The sequence below is a fragment of the Oncorhynchus masou genome, chromosome 24, assembly GCF_036934945.1.
Source record: "Oncorhynchus masou masou isolate Uvic2021 chromosome 24, UVic_Omas_1.1, whole genome shotgun sequence".
NCBI classification, from domain to species: Eukaryota; Metazoa; Chordata; class Actinopteri; order Salmoniformes; family Salmonidae; genus Oncorhynchus; species Oncorhynchus masou.
Genome location: NC_088235.1, coordinates 65,419,116 through 65,439,698, shown reverse-complemented (window position 1 = coordinate 65,439,698; position 20,583 = coordinate 65,419,116).

Genomic DNA, 20,583 nt, shown 5'->3' with positions numbered 1-20,583 from the left:
TGGAAGCTGAAAATGTCCCAGTTATTGGACTGCATACTCACCAGACATATCACCCATTGAGGATGTTTTGGATGCTCTGGTTCGACGTGTATGACAGCATTTTCCAGTTCTCGCCAATAGCCAGCAACTTTATACAGTCATTGAATAGGAGTGGGACAATATTCCACATGCCACAATTAGCCTGATCGGCTCTAGGAGATGTGTTGCTCTGCATGAGGTGTTCACACCAGATACGGACTGATTTTCTGATCCACGCCCATACCTTTTTAAGGTTCCTGTGACAAAGATGCATATCTGTATTCCCCGTCATGTGAAATCCATAGATTTGTCACGGCTGTCAAAAGAACTAGACCAAGGTGCAGCGTGGGGAGCATACATTTCTCTTTTAATTTAAAATGTCATCAACAAGAAACCAAAAACCACAACCGTGAAGCTTACAGGGCTAAGTGCCACAATTAAAGTTAACCACCCACACTGAAAGGAGGGAAAAAGGGCTACCTAAGTATGATTCCCAATCAGAGACAACGATAGACAGCTGTCCCTGATTGAGAACCATACCCGGTCAAAACATAGAAATAAAGAAACATAGAAAACAAAACAGAATGCCCACCCAACCGAAAAGAGAAATAAAACGACTCTCTAAGGTCAGGGCGTGACAAGATTAGGGCCTAATGAATTAATTTATATTTGTATTCAGTGTAGCTTGCTAGTCACAACAGAGATAAAAAGGGGTTATAGTTACCAGTATCGTTCTGCCACGTTCTGCTTGAGCTACAATATCTTACAGTTTGCAAACAAAGCTGTGATGACAGTTATAAGGCGTCAATGTATTTAAATTAGTTAAGATTATAAGATGATACCATTGGTGTATAAAATGTCCGGCATTAGGCATAATGCCGGAAGTAATGCCTGCCACCTGAATCCAAGTGTTTGACATGGGGGGAGGGGAACAGTAACTTTATGATCAACTTTGTCAATGTAACAGCTACAGTCTTCCTTAATACTTGGGTCAACCTACTCTGAAGGGGTTTTATACAAATATCATCCAGTTTGATGAAAAACATGATTTTCACTGCTCAGGACCTCTTAACTGAAAATGAAACATTATTCAAAGTATCACCTTTTCTAAAACAACCAATACAAAGTGCCAATTTCATCCCTCTGAAAAGCCAGATCAAATATTACAACAAATATTATGCTCAACTTCAAATATACTGATTGATGAAAAATAAATATGAGAATGTTTGCTTCATCCAAAGTTATAACCAACTGATTGCAGCATTACCACAGAAATGGAGGAGGCAAGTGAAAAGGGGAGAAGTAGAGAACTTGTTTGTCTGCTCAATTTTAAAGACCAAAATTGGCTGATAGAATTTGTCATAAAAATATACTAGTTTCATTTGAGGACCAAAAAGTTGACCGTTGCGCCATACTGTAACAGGTTGAAAAATAGCTGGGAAAATATTACATTTGAAATATTATTTAAAAAATGACTGACTGTACAAAACATTAAGAACACTTTCCTAATATTGACACAAACCGGTGTGCCTGGCACCTACTACCATACCCCATTCAAATGCACTTCAATCTTTTGACATTCCTCCCCATCATTTACACTGATGGAAGTGGATTTAACAAAAGAAAACAACAAGGAATCATAGCTTTCACATGGTTTCACCTGGTCAGTCTATTTCATGGAAAGAGCATGTGTGAAAGAGCAAGAGGAATGTTTTGTACACTAGGTGTATGGGCATATAACCATCTCAGCTCTGCCAATTTTGCTACAAAGAGCCATTTATTCTGGATGAGTTTGAAATAAATAATTTTTCTATTGTTTTATGTATGTGTTGAAATTAAAATCCCAACCAACCTCATCTTTACCTACATTCTACAATGAGGCCAGGTTACCGAGCATAGTTAACTCATAACACACAGCAAAACACTTAGAAGTGTAATGGTGAAAACAGTTTCCCTTCATCTTTGATGATAAGAGGGGCACAAAACTTGCCCTATATAACGTTATATAAAGGAACTTTTACCTTCCATCTACTGCTCTCCCTTTCTCCCTCTCTCTGTGAAGATAAGTGCTACAGTACATACTTTAGAAATCCAGGCGATGTTGTCTGCTTGTCTCTGAGCTCAACACATGGCTAAGCATGGTGGCTATATTAAATACACTCAGCCCCGAAAAGATGGAAAAATACATAAAAACATTCAGAATAAATGTTCCCTGAAATCGACATGATGTAATAGTCTAAAATATCAATATGGAAAACTCATCAGCCGGATGGCACGACGGTGCTTGTGTAGCTCCCCGCTCTCCTCATTTCCAATAGTTTTTTTGACACAGCGTGACAAGTCCTCTTTCTGCTGCAATTACTTGCTTCTGAATCCCTGAAATCACATGAAATCTTAATTAAGTTGGTTGGGTAAAGAAAAACGTCAACTTTCGTTTTTTCCCAGAATGGTTCATATGAAAAGTGTACAGGGATGTAGTTTGGGCTGCTAACTGCCTTTGGTCATGCGATGTTTCTCAATGAAAAATCTCCACAAAAAAGCAGAGACGTTTTACTGCCCCACTCTTTTTTATAACAAACATTTCTACTTTGACATCCAGCACTTCTATTGGATGGCATTATATACAACAATTTATCTTACGTTGTCCACACCTGGGTGGTGTTCATTAGGACATGCAAGGGAATATATACTTTTGAAAAAATGCAATAAATAATAAAATCAACACTTCTTATTGGACTAGGTTCTTCCCTGATTCAGTATCGAATGGAAATCACTGGATATGGCCACAGATCACAGGTATGAGTTTTGTATGAGTCAATCTTGTCTGTGAGTGTTGCAGACTACTGATGAGAGGAAATGAGAGAGAAAATGGGAGGGAGAAAGAGAGTGAGAGATGCAGACGGAGGAGGAGAGCCGTGAGACAGCAGACTGATCTCTGAGGGAGACGGTTAATTACTCTCACAGCGGGACAGAAGAGACAGAACAGAACATGAAAGGTAGACAGGAAGGAGAGAAGAGGAGGAAAGAAGAGAGTAAGGGAGGGAGAGAGATGAATAGAGAGACAGGTGCGAGAAAGAGTGAAATAAGAATGGGAATAGAGAGGGAGATAAGGAAAAGGATGAGTGAGAAGAAGTGATTAGAGGAAAAGAGATAGGGTGGATAGAAATGGTGTGGATTGCAAAGTGAAACATCAGATACATTTCAAGTTTGAAACATAAAATCCAACTCTATCAAATACCAATAAGTTTCCAAAGTTTGGGAATCACTCCATCTAGAAGTAAATTGCAATGTCAATTCCTGCTTGTCATACTAACTCAGTGTCGTCATCAGAGTGAAACGCATGCTGAACATGAAATGAGAGAGAGCTCTGTGTTGTTTTTGAAAGTTCTTGAAAAGTTTCTTGAAAAAATCTGTTTAATATGGATCCCGCAACCCAGTTGCTGGGACCGTTACTATCTGTCCCGGGATACTGCTAAACCATAAAGTCTGAAGAGCTGCTGCGTGGCGAAGCTAGCCAGGTTTCCTTGACAGTTTGAACACAGTCAGCTAAGTGCTGAGCCCTTGTGGTTGGGACCACAGATAGTACTATGCTTGTGGTTGTTTAAATCCCTGCTGTTTCTTGCTGGTTCCATCAGCTACCATGACAAAGGTCAAAGCCGGTGGGAGTGCCATTGAGGACAGTGGTGTATCTCTATCCCAGGTAAAGGATCTTATATCGAACAAAAAGAGTTCTAGAATCATTTTTTAATACAACAACAAAAATATCTTCAAGAGTTGAGTCCAAATACTGGTGGAGTCAACTAATAAAAGAATGGACGATCTGAAATGAGAGGTCTAGGACCTAAGAACAGTTTGTAGTTCTTCCAGAGTCAGCTTGATGACCTCGATGACAGCAAAGTCACTGAGAGAGGGTATAAGTTCGGTATGTAAATCCATGATAACAATGACAAAGAGGGACAATCAAGGCAGAACAACATTGTTGTGGACAGAGTTGCAGAATCACCATGAGACCTGGATAGAGTCTGAGGGAAAAGATCAAATCAAATCAAATTGTATTTGTCACATACACATGGTTAGCAGATGTTAATGCGAGTGTAGCGAAATGCTTGTGCTTTAATGCAGTAATAACCAACAAGTAATCTAACTAACAATTCCTAAACTACTGTCTTATACACAGTGTAAGGAGATAAAGAATATGTACATAAGGATATATGAATGAGTGATGGTACAGAGCAGCATAGGCAAGATACAGTAGATGGTATCGAGTACAGTATATACATATGAGATGAGTATGTAAACAAAGTGGCATAGTTAAAGTGGCTAGTGATACATGTATTTCATAAGGATGCAGTCGATGATATAGAGTACAGTATATACGTATGCATATGAGATGAATAATGTAGGGTAAGAAACATTATATAAGGTAGCATTGTTTAAAGTGGCTAGTGATATATTTACATCATTTCCCATCAATTCCCATTATTAAAGTGGCTGGAGTTGAGTCAGTGTCAGTGTGTTGGCAGCAGCCACTCAATGTTAGTGGTTGCTGTTTAACGTGATAACAGTCTGATGGCCTTGAGATAGAAGCTGTTTTTCAGTCTCTCGGTTCCAGCTTTGATGCACCTGTACTGACCTCGACTTCTGGATGATAGCGGGGTGAACAGGCAGTGGCTCGGGTGGGTGATGTCCTTGATGATCTTTGTGGCCTTCCTGTAACATCGGGTGGTGTAGGTGTCCTGGAGGGCAGGTAGTTTGCCCCGGTGATGCGTTGTGCAGACCTCACTACCCTCTGGAGAGCCTTACGGTTGAGGGCGGAGCAGTTGCCGTACCAGGCGGTGATACAGCCCGCCAGGATGCTCTCGATTGTGCATCTGTAGAAGTTTGTGAGTGCTTTTGGTGACAAGCCGAATTTCTTCAGCCTCCTGAGGTTGAAGAGGCGCTGCTGCGCCTTCTTCACGATGCTGTCTGTGTGAGTGGACCAATTCAGTTTGCTACCTTCTCCACTACTGTTCCATCGATGTCAACAGCCAAACTCTTAGATGTAGATGTGTTCTGGAGGGTAGGTAGCAGAAGTGGGTTCCCTCTCCAGAGCCTGACAGATATCCACATCTATATCCTAAAACACAGGGCCAACGATACGGGAGGAGTGATTTGAAGGGCTGGAGGGAAATTACAGGACTCTCAACCGGCGTGGAACCACAGGGTACGGGAAAGCAGGTCCTCCGGCATCCTGGTCCCCAGGCTGTGATTTTCATCATGGGGTTGTGATGTTGGAGCCATCGGAGGCGAAGGATTACTTTGTGTACGGGTGCATTGGTGATAAGGAAGGGAAGGCTTTCCGGGTGCATGGGACACACTGTGAGGGTGAGGGGTGCTGTGTGTGATTGTGCCAGATCCCAATGGTCACTTATCCAGGACTTGGACCGGAAATCATTTTCATACCAGCCAGGTAGGCTACTCCGATTGTAAAGTGAAACAATGTAATAAATGTTAGGAAAGTTAAAGATAGTAGGCCTATAAAATGCTGATGGGATCTCTGTTTTCTCACACAAATTCATAGCAAAGCCTATAGAAATGTTTCACAACGTAGGCTTATGGTAACACATTTCATTCCATGCATCAACCAGCAATGAGGAGCAGGCTCTCACTGCACAACAGGTGATCCTATTCCTCTCAACTCTGAATGCTAACTCTGAATGAGATCCGAATGTGAAAAAAACGTTTTGAATGGCCATCCAACTCGGAATTTCAAGCTTGAAACTCTGGCATCTTTCTAGAGCTCTGACTTTCCAACCTGAAGATCACTGATGTCATGATTTGATCTAGTTTAAGGTTTTGTGGGTTTCGACACTCTCATATTTGTGTTTTAACCAGCCATAAAATAATAAAATATGTCACAACAGGTCTAAATATGTGTCATGACAGTGTTATGACCATATTATGACAGGTTGTGTCAAGTTATGACATGGTTATGACTGTTAAAAAACCGCAGGGCTATCGATACACTTTGGCTACTCATTCATTGCAGCTGCAGCACGAGTGGAAGTACGGAGAAGCACGTTTTATGTTTTAAAATAGTGTTGAAAAAAAACAGTGTTGACAGTGCTGAATAAAAGTTAAATCTGAACTCACTCATAATTACATTTACATTTAAGTCATTTAGCAGACGCTCTTATCCAGAGCGACTTACAAATTGTTGAATAATAAAATCAGCTCTGCTGTATTCTTTGACAGTCTCTCTGTGGTCATGGTTTTAAAAGTTACTAGTTAAGTAGGCTAGTTTCAAACTTTACTGTGGCCGGGGTCTTGGAAACACTCTAGGCAATGTGATTTGAGCTATCTGACTGGCCAGCGCAGTATAGGCGCACTGAATTTAGCCACAGATCTCCCGGTCTGCTGGGTAGGCGGAGTTTGTCTTTTCAGACAAATTAAATGGTTCAAAATGGAAACACATTGCTTAATTGGTGCGCAGAATTTCTGAATCAAGTGAATCAAGGAGCGCAGTGCAGAACAAATTGAGTGCCCTTCTCTATATGCATGCAGAAATATTTGGTGATCGACCGGTTGGCGACCACTGGATTAGAGCGACAATAGAGCACTGAGTACCGGCCATTAGCGACTGCCATTAGCAAGTTTGGTAGGCTACTAATGACCATCATTGGCATCAGAGCACAGTTTTGGAGAAGTCTAGTTACCATGACTCAACGGTCACATGGACTTGACTCGTGACTGCCGGTGTGGCGGTATTACAGTCACCGTAACAGCCCTATGTGTGTCCACTGCCTAAAGAGAGTAAAGTACCACCCAAACAGTTTGCTGCCTGATCGTTCAATCTTACAAAAATAGGTGCTATCTAGAACCTAAAAGGGTTCTTCGGCTTTCCCCATAGAATAACCCTTTTTGGATCCAGGTAGAACCCTTTTGGTTTGAGGTAGAACCCTTTGAGTTCCAGAAGAGTCCAAAATCCAAAAAAAGAGTTTTATCTGGAACCAAAAATTATTCTCTTATAGGGACAGTCAAAGAACCCTTTTGGAACCTGTTTACTGTACTAAACTGATTGAGATAATTGTGTTTGACCAAATACAATTACATTTTTATTTTAGAAGTTAACTACTGACTTTGCATATGCACTGAGTATACCAAACATTAGGAATACCTTCATAATATTGAGTTTCACCCCCCCCCTTTTGACCTCAGAACAGCCTCAATTTGGTGGGGCATGGATTCTACAAGGTGTCGAAAGAACCTTGACCAGCTGTTACACACCTTAATTTGGAACAAGTCAACATGGGACTGCAGTATTGCAGCGATCCCGGAATTAGAGTCAAACCCTTTTCCAATAAAACACATTCAGAAAGCAAACAAGAGGTGATGAGTGTTAATCAAGGCACCTTCATGGTGAAATGTCAGATTAGATTAAATTATTTATCCCACCTCAACATCCTCACTCTCCTACATTTTACATCCATTCATCCTCTCCTCATTCCTTCTGCAGAATGGAAAGTGGAGGTGGAGGGCGCTTCAATCTCTCTTTTGTGACGTAATACCTGCCTTCGACTGTATGTGTTAGGGTTTGTGTATGCTCCAGCAAATTTAAATTCACTGGGAGACCACTATTAAGGTCTGATTTATTTGCAGAGCCATCTGCTCCCCATTCTATTTCCTGTGTGCCTGTGTTGTCAGTCTGGTAATTGTGTAGGAATCGATAGAGCTTCGGCTCAGCCAGGCTTACCTTCAAACCCCTCACCGTGAGTGAGAAGGATCTGCAGAGTGTGATAATCCTCCAAACAAAGCAAACAGCCCTGAAAGCCTAGGAAGCTGTGAATATTACAAATCAAATGTTTTCTAGAAAGATTTTTTTCTCTGAAATAGAAAGTTTTTTCTTCTCATTCTATGTGACTGTTATTACATCTTGTACATCTGTCTCTCTCCATCTCTCTCTCCCTCAGTCCCTCTCGCTCTCTCTTTTCCTCTCTACTGACAAATCCAGGTGAAGCTGTGGCCAGTTGAACTCTTGGGAATAACGCTTTGGTCATTAGTTTATCGGGAAAATAATGTATTAGCATGGAAAGGGTTGTATTTATGTTGTGTCTGATGGTGTAGTGGTGCTTGGAAAAGTAGTTATACTCAAATTTTGCTAAAAACATTCGCCAAGTGAAGGAAAGGCGCCCTGTGTAATAATTCCTATAGTATTTTATGAGTTTTACTATTCATGCCTTGCAGTCACAATTTTGGGGTTTGTGACGTATTGCTTGTCTTGAACGTCGCCACATTGGGGGCCACTTGCACCAGTTGCGCATCTGTCTCTTTGCTTATGGCAAGGGAAATTTCCCCCATCTAGAATCTAAGGAGAGAATAAGGTATGAGGAGAACATTTCTGTTGTTGGATATGACCTTTAGAGGTTTGCAACAAATCTGATGTGTACAGGCCACTCATCTCGTCCGAGACCCAGCCGATATGTCTTTCCATGACATCGACATCTATTTAGAGCTTACAAGAGCACTGATGCCTACTGATACTTTGCTGCTGGCTGGGTTATATGGCATTTGCATAAAAAAAGCATTTCTAATCAACGGAAAAGTACATGTAGTAGTCATTTTTGGAAATTAGTTGTCAATTTATGACCATAGGCTAGCACTAAATGCTAGCACCAATGCTTGAAATCTTGCAAGTAAACAGCCTTAAGGTAGTATAAAGATTCAGTTCAATTTAGCTAACTAATTAAATTACCAAATGTATTCTATGGTTCATTAGTACGTAGCTAATATTATTAATTCATGATTGCATATGATGTGATTTGCATGTTGTGGAAGCTTATAGTTGAGTTAGCTAGCACCAGCTAACTAGCTATCAATTAGCCAAGAGCTGATGCTGGCTTTATGCTGCTTACTGACTCACCAGTGTTGTAGTAGTGGAGACGTCTCGTGGCCACATATTGAGTGTCTCGGTCATGTCTAGGTGTCAGATACATTTTACTCGGCCTTGACTTGGTCTCGGACAATGAGGACTCCTCATTTATCCTGATAGCAGCTGATTTTTCAGCTCCCATTCAGTCAGCACATAAAAACCTGCTTTGCCAGGTCAAATATCCACACTTGTTTCATGACACATTAATATCTTATCACCTATTGAAACCTGGGCTTCCTACTTATAACATTACTGTCTTTAACTTCTTGCATCGAGCAATCCCGGATCCGGGATTCTATTTATAGCCTCAAGCTCATTAGCATAACGCAACGTTAACTATTCATGAAAATCGCAAATGAAATTAAATAAATATATTTGCTCTCAAGCTTAGACTTTTGTTAACAACACTGTCATCTCAGATTTTCAAAATATGCTTTTCAACCATAGCTAAACAAGCATTTGTGTAAGAGTATTGATAGCTAGCATAGCTATAAGCCTAGAATTCAGCCAGCAACATTTTCACAAAAACAAGAAAATCATTCAAATAAAATCATTTACCTTTGAAGAAATTCAGATGTTTTCAATGAGGAGACTCTCAGTTAGATAGCAAATGTTCAGTTTTTCCAAAAATATTATTTGTGTAGGACAAATCGCTCCGTTTTGTTCACGTTTGGCTATGAAAAAAACCTGTATCCAGTTATAGCCTGAAGCTCATTAGCATAACGTAACGTTAACTATTTATGAAAATCGCAAATGAAATGAAATGAATGTGCTAGCTCTCAAGCTTAGCCTTTTCTTAACAACACTGTCATCTCAAATTTTCAAAATATGCTTTTGAACCATAGCAAAACAAGCATTTGTGTAAGAGTATTGATAGCTAGCGTAGCATTTAGCGGGCAACATTTGCACAAAAACCAGAAAAGGATTCAAATAAAATCATTTACCTTTGAAGAACTTCGGATGTTTTCAATGAGGAGACTCTCAGTTACATAGCAAATGTTCAGTTTTTCCTGAAAGATTCTTTGTGTAGGAGAATTCGCTCCGTTTTGTACATCACGTTTGGGTACCAAAAAACCCCGAAAATTCAGTCATCAAAACGGCGAACTGTTTTCCAAATTAACTCCATAATATCGACTGAAACACGGCAAACACTGTTTAGAATCAATCCTCAATGTGTTTTTCACATATCTCTTCATTGATATATCGTTCGTGGTAGTCTACTTTCTCCGGTGAATCGCTTGGAAAAAGACGTGCAGTTGAAGATGACGCACCAATTTCGACGGAGGACACCGGCGGACACCTGGCAAATGTAGTCTCTTATGGTCATAATAACATAATAGGGCATTGGTCCACCACAAGCTACCAGAACAGCTTTAACGTGCCTTTGCACAGATTCTACAAGTGTCTGAAACTCTATTGGAGGAATGCAACACCATTCTTCCACTAGAAATTCCATTATTTGGTGTTTTGTTGATGGTGGTGGAAAACACTGTCTCAGGCTATGCTCCAGAATCTCCCATAAGTGTTAAATTGGGTTAAGATCTGGTGACTGAGGCACACACAGTTTAAACCCCCATATGCTCCTTTGAGACCCCTCTTTCAAAATCACTGATATCACTTCCTCTAGCCATGGTAGCCTAAATAATGGGCAACTGAGCATTTTTATACATGACCCTAAGCACGATGGGATGTTAATTGTTAATTAACTCAGAAACCACACCTGTGTGGAAGAACCTTTTTTCAATATACTATTTATTCCTAATGGACTCAAGTTTTCCTTCACTTTGGCAGTTACCTATATTTTGTATTTTTTTCTATTATAGATCTGTTTGGGTTGGTGATCATTTGTAATTTCCCCTCAACCTACAGGCTCTCCTTCACTGTAGCCAGTGTGAGTAAAACATTTAAACGTGTTAACCCTCGCAAGGCTGCCGGCCGAGACAGCATCCATAGCCTCAGAGCATGCGCAGACCAGCTGGCTGGTGTGTTTACGGATATATTCAATCAATCCTTGACCGCAAATTTCATGCAATTCTACACATTTTGCAATAGGGTGGAGACAAATGTTAGCAGTTTTTTGTACGATATCTGATGATCAAATGGGGGCCTCCCGGTCAGTAATTTGACCATGATTACTATAAATTTAGATAGCTGGCTGCTAGACTAACTAAAAAATGTTAGCTGACATGGGCTAATTGAGTGACTGTCAGGTGACTGACAAAACAAGAGAAAATGTACAACCAAATTTGCTCCTTGTGTATTCTACTATTTTAACTCTCAACAGTAAGTTGGGACCCCCGACTGGTCTAAACAATCCCTGGTCTAAATAATCCATATGTTCTCACGAAATATGAACATGGAAAATACTGAACATTTAGAATTCTTATTATTGTGGCGATTTGAAACAATTACAATCATGGTCTTTAATTGGACTCACATTTTTCTGGTCTCCTCACCCTCGCCCCCCTCCCAGTCTCGGTTTTGACTCCATCTTGCCCTTCGATCTTGGTCATGACTGTGACTCAATTTGCTCTGGTCTTGAATCAGTCTCACTTAAGGTGGTCTCGAACACAACACTGTTACTAACTGTAAACCTGTGACACTGCCACATACAGTGGTTCTTCCTGTAATAGTTGTCGTACTGCAGCACAGCTTGCAGGCTGCCGTAAAATTCAATGGCACATTATGTAAGTGTCAGCCATTGTTCCCATAGTTAGTGCTAGTTTGCCCACCAAAGGGCATCATATGGGATGGGGCCACAGTGTCTCCTGACCCCTCCTGTCTCAGCCTCCACTATTTATGCTGCAGTAGTTTATGGGGGGGGGGGGGGGGTAGGGTCAGTCTGTTATATCTGGAGTATTTCTCCTGCCTTATCCGGTCTCTCTCTCTATCTCTCTCTCTCTGAAGGTCTATATAAATAAAAGCATTTGATTTTGATTTGATCTTAGAGAAAATAAGTTATTGAAATGACATAGAGCTATAGGCCTAAGAGTCAAAGGGAGCCTTGAATAGAACAGACCATATGGGATTGATTTTTTGAAATGCAGCTTAATTAATTTGATGACTATTGTGTTTTTTCTATTCCAAGAAAAACTCAAATGCATTTCTTACTGTAGGCCTAAGGGTTTCAGTTAGGTTAATATAACCTTGTTACGGGGGCTGAGTGATAGAGGAAATTATGGTTGACATGACTAATTATGTATACATTCCAATCAGAACTGACTAGTCAAAATGCTATAATGTACTGTACATGTGAATTTTCTCTCTTGCTCCCATTCCCAATTGTATATAATGTAGTCAGGAGTTTAGTAACAATGAAGGTCTGTTCCTTAGTTCATTCAGTTGTACAATCTCCAGGTGGTGGGAACGGCCCATCTCCAGACTGTCTAGAATGTTGATTTATACTGACTGGCCTTGACTTCGTGCTGATAACGCGAAGGCTCCAGAGCTAGAGGGCCCCTCTACTGGTGAAATAGATAGAACGTTTAGAAAACGCTGACGTCATTTTCAGTTTATAACCTGTGGAAATATGTGTATGCGGTTAGTACTCTCTTGTAATAAACGCTGTTACCTTTGGCTTTTAAGACTGGTCTCGATCTACTTCATGCATAATTAATGAACTTACAACTCATTAATGAATTAGAAATGAGTGCGAATTGGTTTTGGCAATAAAACATACAGGAATTTAGAATTCCTCTATCACTGAGTCACTGGCTTACTGGTGCTCTTCCATCCCGTCCCAGGGAGGGGTGCGTCACTTGAGTAGGTTGTGTCGGGGGTTAGGGTCAGTCTGCTATATCTGGAGTATTTCTCCTGTCTTATCCGGTGTCCTATGTTCCCTCTAATTCTCTCCCCCTCCCTCCCCTCCCGGAGGACCTGAGCCCTAGGACCATGCCTCAGCACTAACTGGCCTGATGACTCCTTGCTGTCCCCAGTCCATTTGGTCATACTGCTGCTCCAGTTTCAACTGTTCTGCCTGCGGCTATGGAACCCTGACCTGTTCACCGGACGTGCTACCTTGTCCCGGACCTGCTGTTTTCGACTTTCTCTCTCTGCTGTCTCTAACTCTGAATGCTTGGTTATGAAAAGCCAACTGACATTTACTCATGAGGTGCTGACCTGTTACACCCTCTACAACCACTGTGATTATTATTATTATTATTATTATTATTAGACCCTGCTGGTCATCTATGAACGTTTGAACATCTTGACCATGTACTGCTATATTCTTAACCCGGGACAGCCGGAAGAGGACTGGCCACCCCTTAGAGACTGGTTCCTCTCTAGGTTTCTTCCTAGGTTTCTGCTGCCTTTCTCGGGAGTTTTTCCTTGCAACCATGCTTCTACATCTGCATTGCTTGCTGTTTGGGGTTTTAGGCTGGGTTTCTGTATTGCACTTTGTGACATTGGCTGATGTAAAAAGGGATTTATAGATACTTGTGATTGATTGATTGATTGATTGATACAACGTGTTTCTGTTCCAAGAAAAACAAAAATGCATTTGTTACTGTAGCTGTTTTAGCATAACTTACTTATTGGCATAAAGGCCTACTTAAATATACAGTACATCAATCAATCACTCATTAATTTGTGCATGTCATCATACAGCACACAAGTCATCCATGTCTTTAAATACATTCAAGAATTTTAGTTATACAACTAAATAACAAAGGGACCCTTGATTAATTTTACAATCACGGCTAAAGTGATTTAACTTCTTGAAACAAGGGGGCACTATTTTCATTTTTGGAAAAATAACGTTCCCAAAGTAAACAGGCTATTTTTCAGGACCAGATAATAGAATATGCATATAATTGACAGCTTAGGATAGAAAACACTCTAAAGTTTCCAAAACTGTAAAAAAATTGTCTGTGAGCATAACAGAACTGATATTGCAGGTGAAAGCCTGAGAAAAATCCAATCAGGAAGTGACTCTTATTTAGAAACCTCTGCGTTCCTGTGCGTCCCTATTCAGAAGTGAAAGGGATATCAACCAGATTCCTTTTGTATAGCTTCCCTAACGTGTCTAGTGTCACAAGACATAGTTTCAGGCTTTTATTTTGAAAAATGAGCTTGAGCAACAACATTGCGTCAGTGGTTAGCTGGTGGCTCTGAGAGTGATATGTGCGTAATAGACAAATGCGGCCATTGTTTCTCTCGCTCCTACTAAGAAGCCAACTGACCCGGTTGATATATTATCGAATAGATATTTGAAAAGCACCTTGAGGATTGAATATAAAAAAACGTTTGCCATGTTTCTGTCGATATTATGGATCTAATTTGGAAAAAATTTCGGCGTTGTCGTGACCTCAATTTCCGGTCGATTTCTCAGCCAAACGTGAAGAAAAACAGAGGTATTTCGGCTACAAAAATCATCTTTATAAAAAAAGGAACATTTGCTATCTAACTCTGAGTTTTGTGAGTGAAAACATTCGAAGCTCATCAAAGGTAAAAGGTTAATTTGATTGCTTTTCTGATTTTCGTGACCAAGCTGCCTGCTGCTAGCTAGGTATAATGCTATGCTATCGATAAACTTGCACAAATGCTTGTCTTGCTTTGGCTGTAAAGCATAATTTCTGAATCTGAGATGACAGGGTGATTAACAAAAGGCTAAGCTGTGTTTCAATATATTTCACTTGTGATTTCATGAATATGAATATTATACAATCAAATTAACCGTTTACCTTTGATGATCTTCGGATGTTTTCACTCACGAGACTCCCAGTTACACAACAAATGTTCCTTTTGTTCCATAAAGATTATTTTTATTTACATTTACATTTACATTTAAGTCATTTAGCAGACGCTCTTATCCAGAGCGACTTACAAATTTTATACCCAAAATATCTCCGTTTGTTTGTCGCATTATGTTCAGAAATCCACAGGAAAGAGCGGTCACGACAACACAGATGGAAATTCCAAATAGTCTCCATAATGTCCACAGAAACATGTCAAACGTTTTTTTATAATCATTCCTCAGGTAGTTTTTAAAATATATATTCGATAATATATCAACGGAGTGTGTTTTCAATAACAGCGGGAGGAACAATGGCAGCTTTACCCTGTAGCGCAAAAACTCACTCTGAGAGCCCCCACCTATCCACTTACACAATGTGATCTTTCACGCTCATTTTTCAAAATAAAAGCCTGAAACTATGTCTAAAGACCTTAATTGTAATTCCTGCAAAAGGTGGCTCTGCAAAGTATTGACTTTGAGGGGGTGAATAGTTATGCACCCTCAAATTTTCCGTTTTTTTGTCTCATTTATTGTTTGTTTCACAAGAATAATATTTTCATCTTCAAAGTGGTAGCCATGTTGTGTAAATCAAATGACACAAATCCCAAAGAATACATTTTAATTCCAGGTTGTAAGGCAACAAAATAGGAAAAATGCCAAGGGGGTGAATACTTTCTCAAGCCACTGTACATGGCTTGAAGGCATTGCATTTATGTCTGCTATTTCTGGAGAAGTGCTAACATGATCTGCGAGATGGTTCCATGGTGTTTATAAAACGTTACATTTGCGAGCAGTATAACACGGTGAATGGACATTTCCCTTTTCTCTTCATATTGGATCTTTTACCAGACCCTGTGTAAAGTTTGAATGTGCGTAAAACCTTTCATAGTCTATGTTGCCTTGTCTGTATTTTACACCCTCGGGGTGCAATTAAGGTGTATCAGGACTCAGGCTAAGACCCAGATGGAGATACAGGAGGCAGATAATATGAGTCTCAGTTTATTATAGTTCAAGGGGCAGGCAAAAGGTAAGTCAAGGCAGGCAAAGGGTCCTAATCCAAATCAGAGTCAGGCAGGTACAGGACGGTGGACAGGATCAGGACAGGCAGAAAGGGTCAGAACTGGGAAGACCAAGAAAAACTAGACCACAGGAAAATACTAATCAAATTCTGTATTTATTGGCCTTATAAATAGCCTAGTGAATTTAAACGTACTTATTGACTAAGTTTGGCATGTCCATGTCCAGACTGCAATTTACAATTGGCCTAGACCCTATTTCAGTGTGAAGGCTGTCGCCTATGTTTAACAATGCTTCAATATGGAAATGGTGTGTACTGAACAAATATCAAAACGCAACATGCAACAACTTCAACGATTTTACTGAGTTACAGCTCATAGAAGTAAATGAGTTAATTGAAATAAATTCATTAGGTCCTAATCTATGGGTTTCACATGACTGGGCAGGGGCGCAGCTAATCAGAATGAGTTATTCCCCACAAAATGGCTTTATTACAGACCGAAATACTCGTCAGTTTCATCAGCCCTCTGGGTGGCTGGTCCCTGACCATCCCGCAGGTGAAGAAGCCGGAAGTGGAGGTCCTGGGCTGGCATGGTTACATGTGGTTGTCAGGCGGTGGGTGTAGCTGGTGCATGAAGTCAGGCGCAGGAGAGCAGAGATGAGTGAACAACACACGTTACTTAAGAAAATAGCACAAGTAACTGTACCAATGTGCGAACAAAAACGGTTGCCACAAAACACAGGTGAAAACAGCACCCGGACAAAACCAGCCGGAAACGTATCGACCAGAACAATAAACAATCACACACAAAGGCATGGGAGAAACAGGGTTAAATACGTGACCAGTAATTGGGAAATGAAAACCAGGTGTGTGGTAAACAAAGACAAAACCAATGGAAAATGAAAAGTGTATCGGCGATGGCTAGAAGACTGGCGTCGTCGACCACTGAGCACCGCCCGAACAAGGAGAGGAACCAACTTCGGCGGAAGTCGTGACAGTGGTTTGCGGTTGTGAGGCCAGTCAGACGTACTGACAAATTCTCTAAAACAACATTGGAAGAGGCTTATGGTAAAGAACTGAACATTTAATTGTCTGGCAACAGCTCTGTTGGACATTCCTGCAGTCAGCATGCCAATTGCACGCTCCCTCAAAACTTGAGACATCTGTGGCATTGTGTTGTGTAATGATCATGCTGTCTATCATTGTTTGGGATAGAGGGCAGCATTTTCACGTTGGATGAAAAGCATGCCCAGAGTAAACTGCCTGCTACTCAGTCCCAGTTGCTCATATATGCATATTATTAGTAGATAGTAAACACTCTGAAGTTTCTAAAACTGTCTGTGAGTATAACAGAACTCATATGGCAGGTGAAAACCTGATAAAAATCCAACCAGGTAGTGGGAAATCTGAGGTTTGTAGTTTATCAACTCTTGGCCTATCAAATACACAAAGTCTATGGGGTCAAATTGCACTTCCTAAAGCTTCGACTAGACGTCAACAGTTGTTAGAACCCTGTTTGATGCTTCTACTGTGAAGGAGGGGGGAATGAGAGCTGAATGAGTCAGTGGTCTGGCAGAGTGCCATGAGCTCGTGACGCACATTCATGTGACAGTTAGCTTGAGTTCCATTGCATTTCTGAAGACAAAGGAATTCTCCTGTTGGAACATTATTGAAGATTTATGTTAAAAGCAGTGTTTTTTTATATGACATACCTGTCAGTTGGATGGATTATCTTGGCAAAGGAGAAATGCTCACTAACAGGGAAGTAAACACATTTGTGCACAAAATGTGAAGAGAAATAATCTTTTTGTGTATATGGAACATTTCTGTGACGTTTTAGCTCAGCTCATGAAACATGGGAGCAACACTTTACTTTATTTTTTTGTTCAGTATAATTAGAACAATGTGGACTGCAAACACGTTAAAAATATTTAACGAACTAGTCTATAACGGATTTAACATTCACATTGGAGTTGATGAGAATGCAATAAATAAAAGACTGCATGTACATACTAAGCTTGGGCGGTATCCAGACTGTCGTACCTTCATACCGACCTCGTGCATTACTGGGACATTCAGTAAAAGCAACACTGAACACAAGTGGCTCTATTTTCAAACCCTAATGAATCTTTGTAATTCGAAGGTTAGTCATGCTAACAAGTACAAGTCAAATCCCATAGAGAATGCTAACTAGATGCTAATGAGCACATTGTAAACATTTTATAAAGTCTCTGACATGAAGTATTTGCAGGATAGACAACCTGGCTCAAACGGTAACAAAAAAATTATATTCAGTTTGCTGCATGCACAAAACAAATATTAGACAGCAAGATTCTTGATCCTAGAGGGGATTCTCTACTGGTACCAAGCAAAGCTTGATTTTGGAAAAAGCTAACCACTTAGCTAGATAGCTAACTAGCTATTAAATTAGCAAACCAAATGCACTACAGAGGTAGTGCGTACAGCCCAGCACATCCCTGGGGCCAAGCTTCCTGCCATCCAGGACCTACATACCAGGCGGTGTCAGAGGAAGACCCAAACAATTATCAAAGACTCCAGGCACCCTAGCATAGACTGTTCTCTCTGCTACGCACGGCAAGCTGTACTGGAGCGCCAAGTCTAGGTCTAAAAGGCTTCATAACAGCGTCTACCCCCAAAGCCATAAGACTGCTGAACAACTAATCTAATGGCGACCCGGACTATTAGCATTGCCCCTCCCTCTCTTTTACGCTGCTGCTACTCTCTGTTATTATCTATGTATAGTCACTTATTATCTATGTATAGTCATAACCCTACCTACATGTAAATATTACCTCAATTACCTCAACTAACCTGTGCCCCCCACACATTGACTCTGTACCGGTACCCCCTGTATATAGTCTCACAATTGTTATTTTACTGCTGCTCTTTTATTATTTGTTACTTTTGCTTCTTATTCTTATATTTTTTAAACTGCATTGTTGGTTAACGTGTTAACGGTACAGGTTCCCCAGGGCCCCCCCCCCCCCGCTCAACTCAAAAGGTGGCACACAGAATGCAAAAATATTCTTAGAAATATTTAACCTCCACACATTAACAAGTCCAATAGCTCAAATGAAAGATAAACACCTTGTTCATCTACCCAGCGAGTCAGATTTCTAAAATGTTTCACGGCGAAAACATAGCACATATTTATGTCAAACCACCACAAAGACACAGATGATATACAGCCATTTTGTCGAACAAAAGATGCAATCACAAACGCAGGATTAAAAGAAAAATAATTCACTAACCTTTTGAAAATCTTCATCAGATGACAGTAATAGGACATGTTACACAGTACATTTATGTTTTTTTCAATAATATGCAATTTATGTCCATAAATCTCCGTTTACATTGACGCCATGTTCAGAAAATCCTCAAAAATGTCCGGAGAAATTATAGATAGCTCCGCCAGATAACAGCAATACACATCATAAACTTTGACTAAATATACATGTTCTACATATAGTTAGAAAGATACACTGCTTCTTAATGCAACCGCTGTGTCACATTTATTTTTAACGTTACAGAAATCTCTCACTATGCAATAATCTGAGGCGGCGCTCAGACATAAGCAATATTTCTCCGCTATGTTGGAGTCAACAGAAATACAAAATTACAACATAAATATTCCCTTACCTTTGATGGTCTTCGATCAGAATGTAGTGGAAGGAGTCATACTTACCCAATACATCGTTTTGTTTCAAGTCGTGTGTCTTTGTATTAGCATCTGCTAACACTTTCAGCTGAAATGCATCCAAAATGACTTCTGGTCCCGAAGAGTTGCGCATCAAAACTTCAGAATTACATATTATATGTCGACTAAACTGGTCAAACTAAGTGCAGAATCAAGCTTTAGGATGTTATAAACGTACAAAACAATTGGCGATTTTACCGGACAAAAGCAATTCTTCTCAGACAATCTGGAACAGAGGAAGGACTGTGTACAATTCGCGCCCTAACGCGCATGTATTTTCTCGCGACACCCACTCTTTTGCCTCCCAAAGGGTCAAAGCTCACGGGATTTGCACAATTAAACGCTCTACTGAATGAGGACATCTAGTGGAAGACATAGAAAGTGTTTCCAGATCCATAGCTGGTTGGGAAGGGTGGGGGCGATGACGTCAAAGTTGCCCCAACTTTCATGTTTCCAAAACTAGTTTGAGAGATTGGCTGCCCTGTGAGTTCTGCTATACTTATAGACATAATTCAAACGGTTTTAGAAGCTTTAGAGTGTTTTCTATCCAATAATAATTATTATATGCATATTTTAGCATTTTGGACAGATTTCCTTTCAGTTTACTATGGGCACGCAATTCATCCAAAGGGGGCAGTATTGTCCCGAGCCTTAACAGGTTTTAAGGGCTTGTAAGTAAGCATTTCACTGTAAGGTCTTTTGTATTCGGTGCATGTGACAAAACATTTGATTTGATTTTTATAGATCTGTCAATCTTATTGAAAGCAAGTCTAAGGACCTGTAGATCTGTTGTATGTGCACCATTTCTATGATTCTTAAGTTTAGTTTGCATCTTTTACTTTCGATTTTGTACACCAGTTTCAAACAGCTGACAAGATACACTATATATACAAAAGTATGCAGACATCCTTTCAATTTAGTGGATTCGGCTATTTCAGCCATGCAATCGCCATAGGCAAACATTGGCAGTTGGAATGGCCTTACTGAAGAGCTCAGTGACTTTCAATGTGGCACCGTAATAGGATGCCAACTTTCCAACAAGTCAGTTTGTTAAATTAGCGTGTAAAAATCATATGTCCTCGGTTGCAGCACTCACTACCGAGTTCCAAACTGCCTCTGGAAGAAATGTCAGCACAATAACTGTTTGTTAGGAGCTTCATGAAATGGGTTTCCATGGCCGAGCA